General features: G+C 42.2%; 1 long non-coding RNA gene across 1 annotated transcript; it reads right to left on the bottom strand.

The window, feature by feature from the left end:
* Positions 1 to 1,553: 1,553 nt before the first annotated feature.
* Positions 1,554 to 3,770, bottom strand: LOC107385758 (uncharacterized). Its single transcript, XR_001573016.3, has 2 exons — positions 2,860 to 3,770; positions 1,554 to 2,239 (listed from the first exon to the last, which is right to left on the bottom strand). It is a non-coding gene; the product is annotated as an uncharacterized lncRNA (long non-coding RNA).
* Between the last annotated feature and the right edge of the window lie 10,627 nt (positions 3,771 to 14,397).

Below are 14,397 nucleotides of genomic sequence, written 5' to 3' on the forward strand. Positions count from 1 at the left end.
CATGTCAACTTCTAGCTCCTGGTTTTTCCACTTGGACAAGCTACTAAGTCACGATGGACTTTTTGAAGCTAGTGTCATGTTCCTGGGAATGTGTTTAACCCACGACATGAAGAATCACCACATGAAAGGGCGGAAAGTTAAAAACAATGATTTATTGCAGGAATCTAACAAAAAGTGTCCCTGGAATAGTCCCAGATTAGCTGGAGCCAGAGAGAGTCCAAAGTTCTGCAGGTGGAGGAGGTCGAGGAGGGCAGGTGGGGTGAAGGAGTGAGTCCAGGAGAGGGAGCCAGGCGGGGTGGCAGAGGATAAGAGGAGAGGCGAACTGTGAAGTCCAGGTAGGTTATGGTTCTTTCCAGGTGAGTAATCCAGTACTGGTTCCGCTTCTCAGATGGAGGATCAGATCCAACAAACCCAGAGCGTCAGGGAAGGTTGTCCAGGAATCCTGGAGAGAAATACAAACTTGAGTCCAAAAAGATCCAACACAAGAGTCCAGGAATTATCCAAAAATTTCCAATAACTGTAACAGCAAATTATCAGAGTAGAAACCAAGCATTATCCTAGAACGAGAGGCCAGATACTGCCGTGAGTAGCTAATCATCCAGCAAAGTGTAGTAGTTCTCTCTCCTCTTCGCTGCGGATGACCTGAGGAGCTGCAGCTGCCGCTGATTACTAATGCCCCACAGCTGGTGAGTTCCCTCTCCTGAAATGAAGAACTCAAAGATGTTATAGAGATGGAGGAGTACTCACCCCACCATACAACAGCTTGCTTTGAATCGTTTTAGAAGCTGGTATAGGTCAGATATGTTTCATCATTCCATCTTGTATTCGTTCATCCATGATATTTATTCTTTTTCAGGCTGATTCTCGAGGCAAGAGGCTCTCTGCACCTCCTCCTCACCTCCCAAGGCCTGACTTCTGGTCACCAAGCTGCTTTACTCAAAGAATCTTTTAAGTTTATTATTTTCACTTAACTAAAATTAATGTCTTTGTGCCTCCGTTTGAACGTGCGACCCTGTGTAACTCTGTATTGTCCTTGTGTTTCCTTCCAGGACCAGCTGACTCTTCGAAAGTAGATTTTTGTATCTTAGTGTGTCTTCACCTGGTTAAATAAAGGACAGATAATAATATACAAGGTAAAGTTGTTTTGGTTTAAAAATAAAAAATCTCACCAAGTCCCTCCAAGTACCGAATTAGCTCAGAAACAATTATTGAGTACATATTTGATTAAACTGGTTTTATATGACAAGTGAAACAATGACAGAATATTGATCTTCTGGTTGTGCTTGGCTCAAAGTTTTCTGACAAGTTCTGAAAAGCTTGTCAAGTGAATCATAACCTGTGATCAGCTACTTGATGAGGCATGTCGACATCAAACATCCTCATGAGTCACCGCGGTCAACTGCTGTGTGGGTTAACATACTAGAGGATGGGATGGGAGTAGTTTCTATCAGGAAAAACCGTAAATTTCACCTTGAGAAGTTGCCCTCCAGCAAGATAAACAATTCTTTAAAAGGAGTGCACTTAGCTGGAGACAAATTCAACGAAAACACCAGTGGTTTCATCATTCTGTTCATTTATTGTCAGCATCCATCCTAATTCAGAAATAAAATTCTCATTTTCTACCTTATTCTGCTTTTTATCTCAATCGTTATTTAAAAAAATCCAATCAGCAGAACAAACTACACACACGTTTACAAAGACATACTGGATCTAGCTGCTGTTACACGTCATGATGACAGTTTGTTTAAGAACACTAATGAATTGTGATTCACAGTCTTGGCACGACGCTTCTCTCCTGAGGGGCCGAGAAAGTCGGAACAGGTCCTGACAACGTTTGGACCCGTCAGTGATGTCAAATCCACTGCTGATGCTTTTCCTGTTCCAAACAGGAGCTCCAATAAAAAAAAGGTTTTTCAAACAAACATTTCAAAGCTTTAGTGCAAGCCATCATTTAGTAGTGCAGTGATTTTTCTCTGAGTTTAGCTGTAAAGTAAAGTTCAGCATTGAAAATCCATCAGGAGCCGATGTTTTTGGAGTATCCTCGTTGGTGGCTGCTGGAGGCGAGCTGCTCCTGTATCGGATGGTTCCGTTCATCTATATAAAGGTTGTTTGGAGAGTACATGAGCCCTCCGAAGGAGTCCGCTACTCCGTACAGGATGGCCAGCAAAGAAAGTGCCGTTCCAATGGCGTATAGCTTCAGGACTACTGCTACCACCAACATAATTCCCATGGAGACGGTCTGCAATGAGAGGAATCACCGTGTTAAACGTAGAGATGAGCAGAAATCAGCTGGTGGTCATAACTGGCTGGTTTTTAGTGTGGCTGCATTCATTTGAATTTCAGAGTTCGGATTAAAAAAAGTTCCCAGAAAAATATTCCACATTTTACATCAGTCCCTGAACTCATCATCACTAAGAGCTAATGCACATAATAACAGAAGCATAACTGAAGTATTATGGGATAATAACTGATTAAATCCAACTTTATATCAGCAAGCCAGGGCTTTACAGAAATCTGCAACAGTCCTCTCAAAAACCAGATGGTTGCATTTCTGCTTAGTTTTCATTTTAAATGCGTTTAAAAACAAAATTATTTTAAGAAATGTAATTGTTTAATTAGCGCGTTTACAGGTGAGTATTACAGGCAAATGATGAAGTGAAATTTGTATTTATCAAGAAATGCCCAAAAGGTCAGCTGTCAGAGGCAAGTCAATTACAGTAGACATGTTGTTAGATGCTGGTTAACGTTGTCAACTCGTCGCGATTACTTAATATTTATTTTTTGTAATGGCACAAAGACAAAGAGCCGCTAAGGGACAGAAAGGCGCAACACAGACGACCGCAGAACAACAGCTCCTACCGGGGATCGGTGTTTTGAAAATCCTACACCAGACGGCTCTGTGAGATTATCTTTTCCTCCGTAACGATTTAAGTTTTCAAATCCAAATAGCCAGAATCCGCAGCAGAACCTTGACCGTCTTCCCAGCAGGCGCAGCTCCGGACTGCAGCTGACGCGGAACGAACATCGAACCTCTGCATCCGGTCCTCCAGGGTTTTTCCATCAGGGTTTTTTATTGGTGGAGCAGAAGTGAAAATTCAAGCTGCAACAGCAAATTTGGAAAACAGCTGAGCTTAATTATTTTCTGATGTCTTTTAACAATTTTCTAACACAGTGAAGCTACACATTTATTCTGCAGATTTAGAAAAACGGGGAAAAATAATAAAGTGGGTTTCTTGCGTTTGTCTGAAATCCTCCACCAATAACACCAAAAGCAACGATAGGAGCATCCAGTTGTTGGTCCCATGGGCCGGTATCCAGCATGTTTTAGTTCAAACACTGTTTCAACACTCTTGATTTCAATCAGCAGCTGATTAACGCTCCTGCAGAGCTGGATGAGCTGCTGCACAGGTGATTCTACTACTAAATCAAGTGTGTTGGAGCAGAGAAACCACTAAAATGTGCTGGATACCAGCCCACCAAGAGCAGGATTGAGAGCTGATTTATGCACTCGCTTCTGTAGCAACAGAACACCATGGTGTGAGAGGTTCTCCACTCAATAATATCAGAGAAGGTGAAACAGCCGGCTGCTACCACTTCAACTTTAGGACAAACTACCAGAGTCCCAAAAAGAAATACATCATTTGAAGCCATGGACAACAAAAGAGGTTTGGACCTAGAAAACGGCGACTGGTGATCAGCCACATTCTCACACCCAAGGCGTCAAAATATGATGTGTGTGACCAAGCGTCAATATATGACGATTCGGGACGCCCCAACGCATCAGGAGACGACGATCAGGGACATGCTGGTTCACGTGGCTCCGCTGGCGTCACTATTTAACCTTCCCCTCACCCTAATCCTAACCTTAAGGTCCATAAACTGTGACCTTAAGGTTAGGATTGGGGTGAGGGGAAGGTATAGTTCACAAGTAGTTCTAATGTCCGTCTCACCACCGGCGTCGGATACCGACGCTCTGGGATGCTGCGTCAGCTGTTTGTCCCTGTTACGTGCAGCGCTCCTTTTTGGCCACAGGATGGCCTCAGCGGCCTTCTGCTTCGTCTGTCTCCCGGTGTGGCTACATGCTCCTAATCATGGCTCAGCTGTTAAAAGCTGCCCTCTAGGTCTCATTCAGTGAGAAGGTCCAAGGGTAATGTAAATTCGCAAGAGTTTGCACTATTCTCTTCTCTTCGTTCACTTTTGGTTAGCTCATTAGACTTCGGTATTTGACTCAGTTTTGGAATTTGGACTTAGATATGACACTTTGGTAATTTGACTTCGGACTGGCTTTAGACTCTGACCTCGGATCTCCCCTTGTGTGTAAATAGCATATTCTCGGTTGCTTTCATCCCATCCCCTTCTGGGTTGGCGTTTTTGGTTTCTCCTTTTTCAATATTGCTCCTTTGTTTTTTTTTTGTTTGTTTTTTTTTTGTGGTCTTTATAAATATTCGTTTTATAATAAAGATTCTTGTTTTTTAAGCGACACTTCACTTTGTTTATTATTAATCCACACACAACTTTTATTACTCCCCTCCTCATCTCTCCTAGAGAGCCGGGGGGGGGGGTAGTCCCTGATCGTCGTCTCCTGACGCGCTGGGGCGTCCCGAATCGTCATATATTGACGCTTGGTCACACGTGTCATATTTTGACGTCTTGGGTGTGAGACTGTGTTGCAACAGCTCTATCTCACTTTGTCTGTCATCGCGGATTTCCTGTACCAGTAGAAGCATCTCAGGGAAGATACCGAGGGAAGGGGTGCGTGTTCCGTGACTGTGTTTGCATTCAAAGTCTAACTTGATGTATGGGTTTGCTGTAGGGAGCCTAAGCCATGCCCATCTACGTCCCGACCACGGGTCCCTGGAAATAAGGAAAGATGACTGCCTTTAAGATCTTTAAGATCAAGATTTTATAGAACAAGAAAGTGCTCATTGTTGAATGGAGGCAAAAGTTATTTTAGGTTTGTTATCTCCACCACTAGGGTTCAGCCTAGGAGAGGACGTAAGCATGTGAGGGAGTGAAGAAGAGATGTGTTAGAGGAGTTAAGATGGATACCTGATTCTGCTACATGTAACGCAGCTTCAAATCAAGCTCAGAAAAGGATATTCTGCCTACTTTCTGATACAACGGCCGACATAACAAGGTTATGTGTGAAAAGACGACAAATGTTGGTCTCACCAAATTGGCATGACCATTCCGGACGCAAATAACAGGAGAAGATTAGCTTAGCGAGCTTTTGCACTTGCGGAGTTGTATCTTTTCTGCACACGCACAATTTTGGCAAGCGGCCCACTCGGACAATGCCAGATAAGCCAGATAGGCCAGTCCACCTCTGCATGGGAGCAACTTAGCATTTAGGTATTAGTATTTATGTTTACTTTTATGTATTTAGACGCTTTTGTCCAAAGTGACTTACAGGTGATAATCAAGCCATCAGGTTGCCCTTGAGGCTAACAACAAACACTATTCAGTCAATCCTAGGTAGCAGTGAGGCAGCATGGTCAATCATAGAGGGAACTGAACATGGAGTGTGTAGTGGAGTGGGGGACACGTGTTGGGAGGCTGCTAGTTTAGAAGATGCTCTCTGAAGAGCTGGGTCTTTAGGAGTTTCTGGAAAATTGACAAGGACGCCCCTGTTCTGGTAGTGCGTTGTAGGTCATTCTACATCTGGGGCATGGACGTAATTTTCACTTTAGATGTGGGGGGGGGGGGGGGGGGGGACACGGGGGGGAATCTTTACAGTATGTTCTAATGGGAAACAGGCTTCAACACAAACATTTCTACTTGGTCCTAGAGCTCAACCAGTGTCAATTTAATATAAAGTAATATTACTTTTGCATGGTAAAAAGTGCAGGGGTCAAAACTTGACTTTGGAAAAAGTGGGGGGGACATGTCCCCCCTGCCCCCCCCCCCCCCCAAATTACATCCATGATCTGGGGTCTCATTTATCAAGCTTGCTTACGCACAAAACGTGGTCGGAAAACTGCGTGAGCAACTTTCCACGCAAACTTTGGGACTTATAAAAGAAAACGTAGCGGAAAAATGTGCACAACTTTAAGTTGACTAAGGACCTGGCTTACGCACATTTTGGACATGGAGAGCACCTGCAGTGCTGCTGCTGAGAAGGATGCAATTATGAGTTCCAGCAGCATTATCACTTGTACTGCTTCGTGCACACACAGAATAAGAACGTACTCCATGTTTTATAGGTCATAAACCTACCTGGCGTAAGAACGTTTTTAGTACGGTTTTAGTAAGGATTCTACGCAGTGTTTTATAAATGAGACCCCTGGTCTTTTAGGCTGATTGAAGACTTGGTCGTTTGAAACAGCTTTTGGATTAACTTAAGTTGAAGTTAAAGTCCCATTAGTTATCACACACACTGGTGTGTGTGAAATTTGATCTCCGTATTTGGCCCATCCCCTAAGGGAGTGGTGAGCTGCAGACACAGCCCCACTTGGGAGCCATTGGGTGGTTTAATTCACAATCCAGCCCCTTAATGCTGAGTGTCAATGTATATGCGTCTTCTTGAACAGTGCATGGCAAACTGTCCCGTTGACTGACATCCGTAGCGGTGAGGATGTCACATTGTTCCTTGTCCAATAGCATGTGGGCACAGTTTGAAAGACAATCATAGACTCCGCCCTCTGACTGAGATCCATCTATGGGTCGACTATAACATATAGGATGACTTGCCAAGCTACAACTAGATGACACTCAAATAGTGTGTCTTACAAAACAACAAAATATAAGAAAAACAAAAATAATAAATTTAAATACATATTTGCTGAATGCAGTGATACGCAAATGTTTAGCAGCACTAACATTATTCAAGACAGTGCATTCATTGCACTGATGAATGAGTTTTTTGCTCCAAGTGTCGTCAAGAGAGTTTCAGTTATTCATTATTTTACTGATATTCAGAATTTTGGAGACAAACAGCATAAACAGTCTGCTAAATTATCAGCATTCAAACAGACTTTGAAGTGAGAGTATTTTTAAATACTGCTAACTTGCCACTGATTTGTTAATTATATATATTATATATGTATTAAGCAAAAAAAGTCAGTGAATGTGTTACTTTACTGTTCTCACCCAAATTAAAGGAATAAAGACAAACCTTAGTGTCACAGTTTAAATAACACAACTTTCTACCAAGTTGCCTTGCTTCACTGGGAACGGTGGCTTACTAATCTGAGCTGAAGGTCAAGTTGGGCAACTTTCAAACCGTACTTTTCCTAATTAGTGTGTGAATGCGATCTTATGATTTCACGTTGCACCAAAAACCAGAGTTGCACAACAGGCTTTTGCAGGCATGCACTCTAAAAACACTGGATGAAAGAATGTAACCTCACACATTCACTTAGCTCATTCAAGACAAAGGATTTGATCAGTAGCAGTTTTTTGTAACTCAGTCCAAGATTGTGGATTAAAACACGTGTTTGGAAAAGGTCTGTTTTAAATAAAAACAATCCCTTGTAATGATGAACAAGCTCGATCCCGATCATCAGGAGGGTTCAGTTAAAACCCCGTGGTTTTATTGTGTAGCTCCAGAATGCCATTCTCACAGACTCAGCCAGCAGCTCGGATTACACACACTCATGCACATCAGCTGCTGCTTTCTGGGCTTCATTGCTACAATTTTAACAGGCCATTCTCAGAGAGATGCATTTCTGTTTCCTTTTGCTTCCATGGTGACTTCTTGGTTTGGTAACAATTACCATGTCTCTTTTCACCACTATAGTGTGTGTGTGTGTGTGTTTGTGTGTGTGTGTGTGTGTGTGTGTGTGTGTGTGTGTGTGTGTGTGTGTGTGTGTGTGTGTGTGTGTGTGTGTGTGTGTGTGTGTGTGTTAATCCAGTGTGTCCAGTAATCGGAAGGTTGCTGGTTCGATCCCGGCTCCGGACAGAGAATTCTGCTGTTGTGTCCTTGGGCAAGACACTTAACCCCACTTGCCTGCTGGTGGTGGTCGGAGGGACCGGCGGCGCCAGTGCTCGGCAGCCTCGCCTCTGTCAGTGCGCCCCAGGGCAGCTGTGGCTACATTGTAGCTCATCACCACCAGTGTGTGAATGGATGAATGATACACTGTAGTGTAAAGCGCTTTGGAGTCCTTACTCTGAGAGGCGCTATACAAGTGCGGGTCATTTATCATTAATTAAGTTAGTTTATCCAACTTTGCTTGTTGTTACTTGAGAACTTTTTACATATCTGAGATTCTGATTATTGTCTTAAAATAAAACACATGTAAAAAAATAAAATAAGGAAATTAATTATTTCACGCATTCTAAATCTGCCATGAAGAATTTGATAAGTGCATTATTCTACATTTGTGAGCAGTGGGAACTTATTTTGTTTTCTTTGTGCAAGAGAATATTGTCCACTAGATGGCAGCACCTGACTGTTTCAATTAAAAAGCTCAGTCCTTCATGTTATGAGGTCAAAGTTCAGCAGCTACATTAAGATTAATTGGCAGAAAACAACAAGATAAAAAACAAAACAGCTAAAGGGTGTTTTAACTCTACTCAAACCACCCATTCAAGAGCTTTATTAGGAGAGAAAATTCAAAATCTTACAGGTTGACCTGCACTAACGTAAACATGCACTGATTCCATCCTGATCATGTAATAATGTATTGGTAAATTACTCCTGCTGCAGCAAAAATCTATAATTTCCACATTCCCTTTTATTTGCTAGCATGTTTTTATAATTCTCAGTTCAGTGGAATACATTTAATTATCAACAGACTTTGATGTGTCAGTTCAACAGTTTAACACACTTCTCCTATTGTTTCTGTTTGCAGGTTTGAAAATAAATTTACAGATTAAAACAAAACTCAGCAATTACCAGAAGGAGAACATTAACTCTTCACAATGCAACGTTTGATTTAAAAATGAGAAAGACGACAGACGATTTCCTGGTTGTTATGATGAGGCCCGTGTTCTGTCAGAGTCCCTTGGTGTGAAATCAGTTCATATGATGAGAGAAGCCCACAGTCTCTCTCTCTCTCTCTCACACACACACACACACACACACACACACACACACACACACACACACACACACACACACACACACACACACACACACACACACACACACACACACACACACACACACACACACACACACACACACACACACACACACACACAGAGAGAGAACAAGAACTCTCTTATTGGGAATAATTAGGGAAAAAAAAACATGTGACTCTGGTTTGTCTGAACTATTAGCAGACCTCCACGCTGAGCACATGGCGATCATTATGATAATGCAATTAAATGAGGGGGCGAGACGACCTGAGGACACACACATGTGGAACTAAGACAAGGGTTGTCCTGCATGTGACAAGAACTCAAAGGTTAGTGAGAGAACATGGAGGAAGCTAAGTTTCTCTCAAAGTGTCAGAGATTCAAAGTTATGTATTTTTTGTGGGGTGAAACAAAACGTTTCTTCTACTTTTTTTCCCAGTTACTATCCATCATGGCTCTTGTATTGCTGTGGAGGAGCTCTGTCCCACTCTTCTTTGCAAATAGTCTGAATTCAGCCACGTTAGAGAGCTGTCCAGCACAAACAATCTGTTTAAGGTTGAAGGTCAGACATTCTCCTTCAGGGTTTTCTGCTAGAGAGCAGAATTCATGGTTCCATCAGTTACAGCATTCAGGTCCTGAAGCAGCAAAACAGCCTCAGACCATCACACTTCCACCACCGTGTTTGACTGTTGGTCGGATGTTCTTTCTCTGAAATGCAGGTGAGGTTTACACTAGACACAACAGAATGCATACCTCCAGAAACGTTTGTCATCAATCCAAACCCTTAAGGTTCTTCCAAGTGAAGTCTTCAGGCTGTTGGATGTTATTCTTGGTTCTTTAGTTGTAGAATTTCTTTAGAGCGGGGTATGTTCATCATCATCATCATCATCATCATCATCATCATCATCATCATCATCATCATCAACATCATCATCATCATTTATTTATTCCCAACATGCCAGTAACATCACAATTAACAACAGAATATAAATCAATAATAAATCAAGTTGACATTGTCGTAGGCATGTTCGAAAGGGAGTGGGCGGAAGAAGAAGAAGAAAATATCATTTCTATAGCACCTCTCAAGATAAAAATCACGAGGCGCTTCACAAAAACAAAAAACAAAAAAATAAACATGTAAAAATATAAAAAAGCATTTAGAAAATGTTTAAAAATATATTTAAAATGAACAAAAATAGGCAATTGCGATTTAAAAGAAAAAATGTTAAGAAAGAGAGAGAGTGAATAGGAAAGAGGGAAATCAGTGGATCCTGAGGAAGGTGGAATAGGTGGGGAGAGCAGAATAAAGAGAGAGTGGTGAAGAAGGTCATCCAAAAGCCAGCTTGAACAAGTGAGTCTTCAGCTGCTTTTTAAAGGAGACCACTGAGTCCACTGATCTCAGGCTCAGGGGGAGAGAGGTCCAGAGTCTGGGGGCCACAGCAGCAAATGATCTGTCACCTTTGGTCTTTAGCCTGGTGCTGCACAACCAGTAGGCTTTGATCACTGGACCTCAGGGACCTGCTGGGGGTGTAGGGACTAAGAAGATCACCAATGTAAGATGGTGCTTGTCCATGTAAGGCCCTATAGACCAGAACCAGGGTCTTGAAATGAACCCTGAAGTTGACTGGCAGCCAGTGAAGCTGGAGGAGAAGCGGGGTGATGTGGGTGTGTTTGGAGGACTTGGTCAGAAGCCGAGCACAGGCATTCTGAACCACCTGTAGACGGTTCAGGGAGGTTCTGCTCAGACACGTGAAAAGAGAGTTACAGTAGTCTAAGCGTGAGGAGATGAAGGTGTGGAGAACTGTCTCAAGTTCAGAGCGGGACAGAATGGGACTCAGTTTAGCAATGTTCCTGAGATGGAAGAAGGAAGAGTGAACAAGAGAACTGATATGAGAATCCAGGGTGAGAGCTGGGTCAAAGGTCACGTCAAGATTCCTGATGGAAGGTTTGGTGTGAGAAGCAAGCTGACCAAGAGAGTCTCTGACTTTGGGAACCAGCTTGTCTGGGGCACAGATGAGGATCTCAGTCAAGCCAAGCTTATTCATGCCCACCCCTATTTTTCACTAATAGTTTAACATTCAATATGTAGAAAAAACTCAAATTCAACAACCTTATGACCAAAGAAAATCTTAACAATAATAATAATGGTAGTCTAGACAATTTAACAATTCTTGTCAGTATCATTAATTATATATTCCCATACACCTTTACTCACATCATCGCCCATTCTCATTTGTAATGTATTTTAACCAAACTGTTCTTCTGTAGTGTGCTTTAAAAATCTGAATATTATGTTAAAGTTAAACTCCCATTTGTCATCACACACTGCTGAAATGATTTCTCTGCATTTGACGCATCACCTGGGGCTGTGGTGAGCTGCAGACACGGCCGCGCTCGGGGACTTTTTGGAGGTTTAACCTCCAAATTGAACCCCTTAATGCCGAGTGTCAATGCATTGGGTCTCATTGTTAAAGTCTTTGGACACTCGTAGACCACTGAGCTGGTTTGATATGTTGCTTTTTGAGATCTTTTAGCTAGTTTCATTTTCCCTTATTTCTCTATCACGTAATAAATTTATACACTGTTTTCCAAATAATGTGATTAATCCCAGTTAATCCAGGATTCAAGTACTTTTTGACACATGCATAGCTTTTTAATTCCGTGAATGAAGTCAACATTTGATAACTGCTTATTGTATTAACTCGGTTTATTTGAGTCTTTTATGTGAACTTGTATGCTGATCACATTTAAGTGTGATCATAAAAAGGAATCTGTAAGGGGGCAGCGACTTTCTCACAGCTCTGTGTAACTCTACCGGGTGAGTAGTGCCTGTTCCCACTTGCTCCAGATGAGTTGTACGCGGGGAATTTTCTGGATGCCGTTTTAACGTTTCACAAACTGACACAGTCCTTCACCTTCAGGCAGTCCTAAAAATGCTGAATGTGATTGTGGGGAGGAACCTTTTTAACTTTCAGAACATTTGTAAGAAGAATTAACAAATTTCCCTCCTTGAATTTCAGTCATTCCTGCGTAAATGGAACCAGTTAAACTCTGGTGCTATGCTGGATGTTACTTTTGACAACGAGAGCTTGTGAAAAATGCTTTAAATCAATCTTTAAATCTGATCTCAGACTGTGACTTTGAACGTTTGTTTAAGGAGGAATGCTTTATTTCCTGCATGGCCTGTTTTGCCTAACACCACCCACTGTGGTGACAGTGTTGTTGCAGGAAAAGGAGTCTACTCCTCTCTTAGCAGAGCTTGTACTCTTGGCTCTATTCTAATACTGAAATCCTCTTTGTGAAAACGACTGAAAGCTGGATTAACCCCTTACATAGAGAAAGCGAAAGACATAAAGGGAGCATGGAGCACTTGGAGTTGTACCACTCACTCTTTTCTACTTCTGCTCGGGGCAATGAGAGCTTGATCCTACATGTAAGTAAGAAGTAAAATGAAATGGAAAAGTTCTAAGATTGCAGAAGCATCAGCACAACCGGCTCTTCCCCACAATGCTCCGCTGCAATCATCATTACCACGGAGACACCCTCTCCGTGGGAGAATCTCCTAGGCGACGCCCTCTGTTGACATGCTTCGAGATGGCTGGTGTTTTGCGTTAGGCAGGTGCATCCCGTGCACAGGCAGAAGCAGCAGTCCTACACAGGTTGTTGTATTTTGTTTATTCTCTTCTTCATTTTTTTTACAAAGTTTTGAAATCAGGATTGAACTTGGATCCAAAAAAAAAAAAACTTAACAAACTGAAAAGTTAATTTCTGTAAACTTGGATTGTGACTTTCCCATCGTTTTGGGAATTTGGGATTGTTTTCTTTCCTTCCCAAACCTTCAACTGTTGGTTATCTTTGTTTCGTGGATCGGTCCAAAAGCCCTGAAGCTGTTGGTGTAACTGGCTGCATAACAAGGCCAAACGGCCAGCTGGAGTCAGACTGTGACCTTGTGCAGACGGATGGAAGGATTTGGATACGAGCACTTTGGCGATGGAGGGAAGGAGATCCTGCAGGTGGACTACAGCAGGGTTGTAGGGGATGCTCATCCATCCAACATCTCATCCAAGGAGGGGGAGAATTACTTTCGACACAACTCCCACGTTTACGGACACGAGACTGCAGCACAGAGGTATAGCGCCACAAGGATTCAAGCAGGTCTTTGCCCAGAAAAGTGAGTATGTAGCACAAAATATCAACTTTATTTACATTATGAACAAACTATTAATCCCCGTGACAGAAAAAGAAACGCTCACAGATTGAAATGAATTAATCTCAATGATAATGTGAAATCAAATATGTTGTGAGTGTTGCACTTCCTCGATAAGGTCATACATGTAAATTAGCTTCATATTATGCGGTTAGTTTCCGCGCAGACTCATATGTAATAGATCAGTTTGCAAATGACTTGCTTTGACTATCTGCTGACTTTAGGGGTGTATTTAAAGGCCATGGATGTGGCTCACTAGCAGACGCTAACACAAAAATACCCGCCCGTCTTAATCTGGCAGGTGTTATTTTAAGCGTCTTGCACACGGACAGCTCTGTGATGCACCATGAAGGCAGTAGTGAGCGACATGCTGCAGGATGGATAAACAAGGCTGGAGCGAGGGCTCGGAATAGCTCGAGAGCATAAAGGAATCACTGACCCATATCTGGAATGACCCACATTTATATCTCACAGACCGGGAGTGGGCGATGGATCCCCCGAGTTACCTCCAGCAGCACGCTGGATGAAGCAAACATCTTTTTTTCTGCAGAGCTTTAGAACTCCCTCCTCAGAGCACATTTTAACATGTTCCTCAAAATATCTGTTCTGGATTAGCTTGTTTTCATTCTTCTGGTGAAATTTTAAAATCTTGTGATTTGCTGCATCATGTAAAATGACAAAATTAGCCAAATTAAATATATAACCCCCCCAAAAAAGGGTGAAAAAAATGCACTGTTTAAAGACATTTGCTTTCATGTGAATAGTGTGATTCATGCTGACCTTTTTGTACGTCTAATCCATTTAACATTATTTACATGTGACTGAAAAGTAGAAGGAAATTAGCTGGAGCGTGACAGGTCTGACTCTGGTCGCAGCGATCAATAGGCGCGTTTATGTTTGAGATTGTGTCACAGGAAAAGGTTAAGTCACATGGTTTTCTGGTCCGGGAGACAAGGAAAATTAACAAAGCTACTCAAACTGGGTTGTCTTCACATCTCTCGTGAAGCAAAACCTTCTGAAAGTTAATTAAACTACTAAATGAGATGGGTAAAAAAAGACATGAGTGGTTTCAAACGTTTGCTCGTAAAATCATCAACAATTCTTGCTGAAAGTGGGAGTTGCACCAAGAAAATAGCTGAAATGGCCAAAATGATGATCTTAAAGATAGT

This window comes from Nothobranchius furzeri, chromosome 1, assembly GCF_043380555.1.
Source record: "Nothobranchius furzeri strain GRZ-AD chromosome 1, NfurGRZ-RIMD1, whole genome shotgun sequence".
Classification (NCBI taxonomy): Eukaryota; Metazoa; Chordata; class Actinopteri; order Cyprinodontiformes; family Nothobranchiidae; genus Nothobranchius; species Nothobranchius furzeri.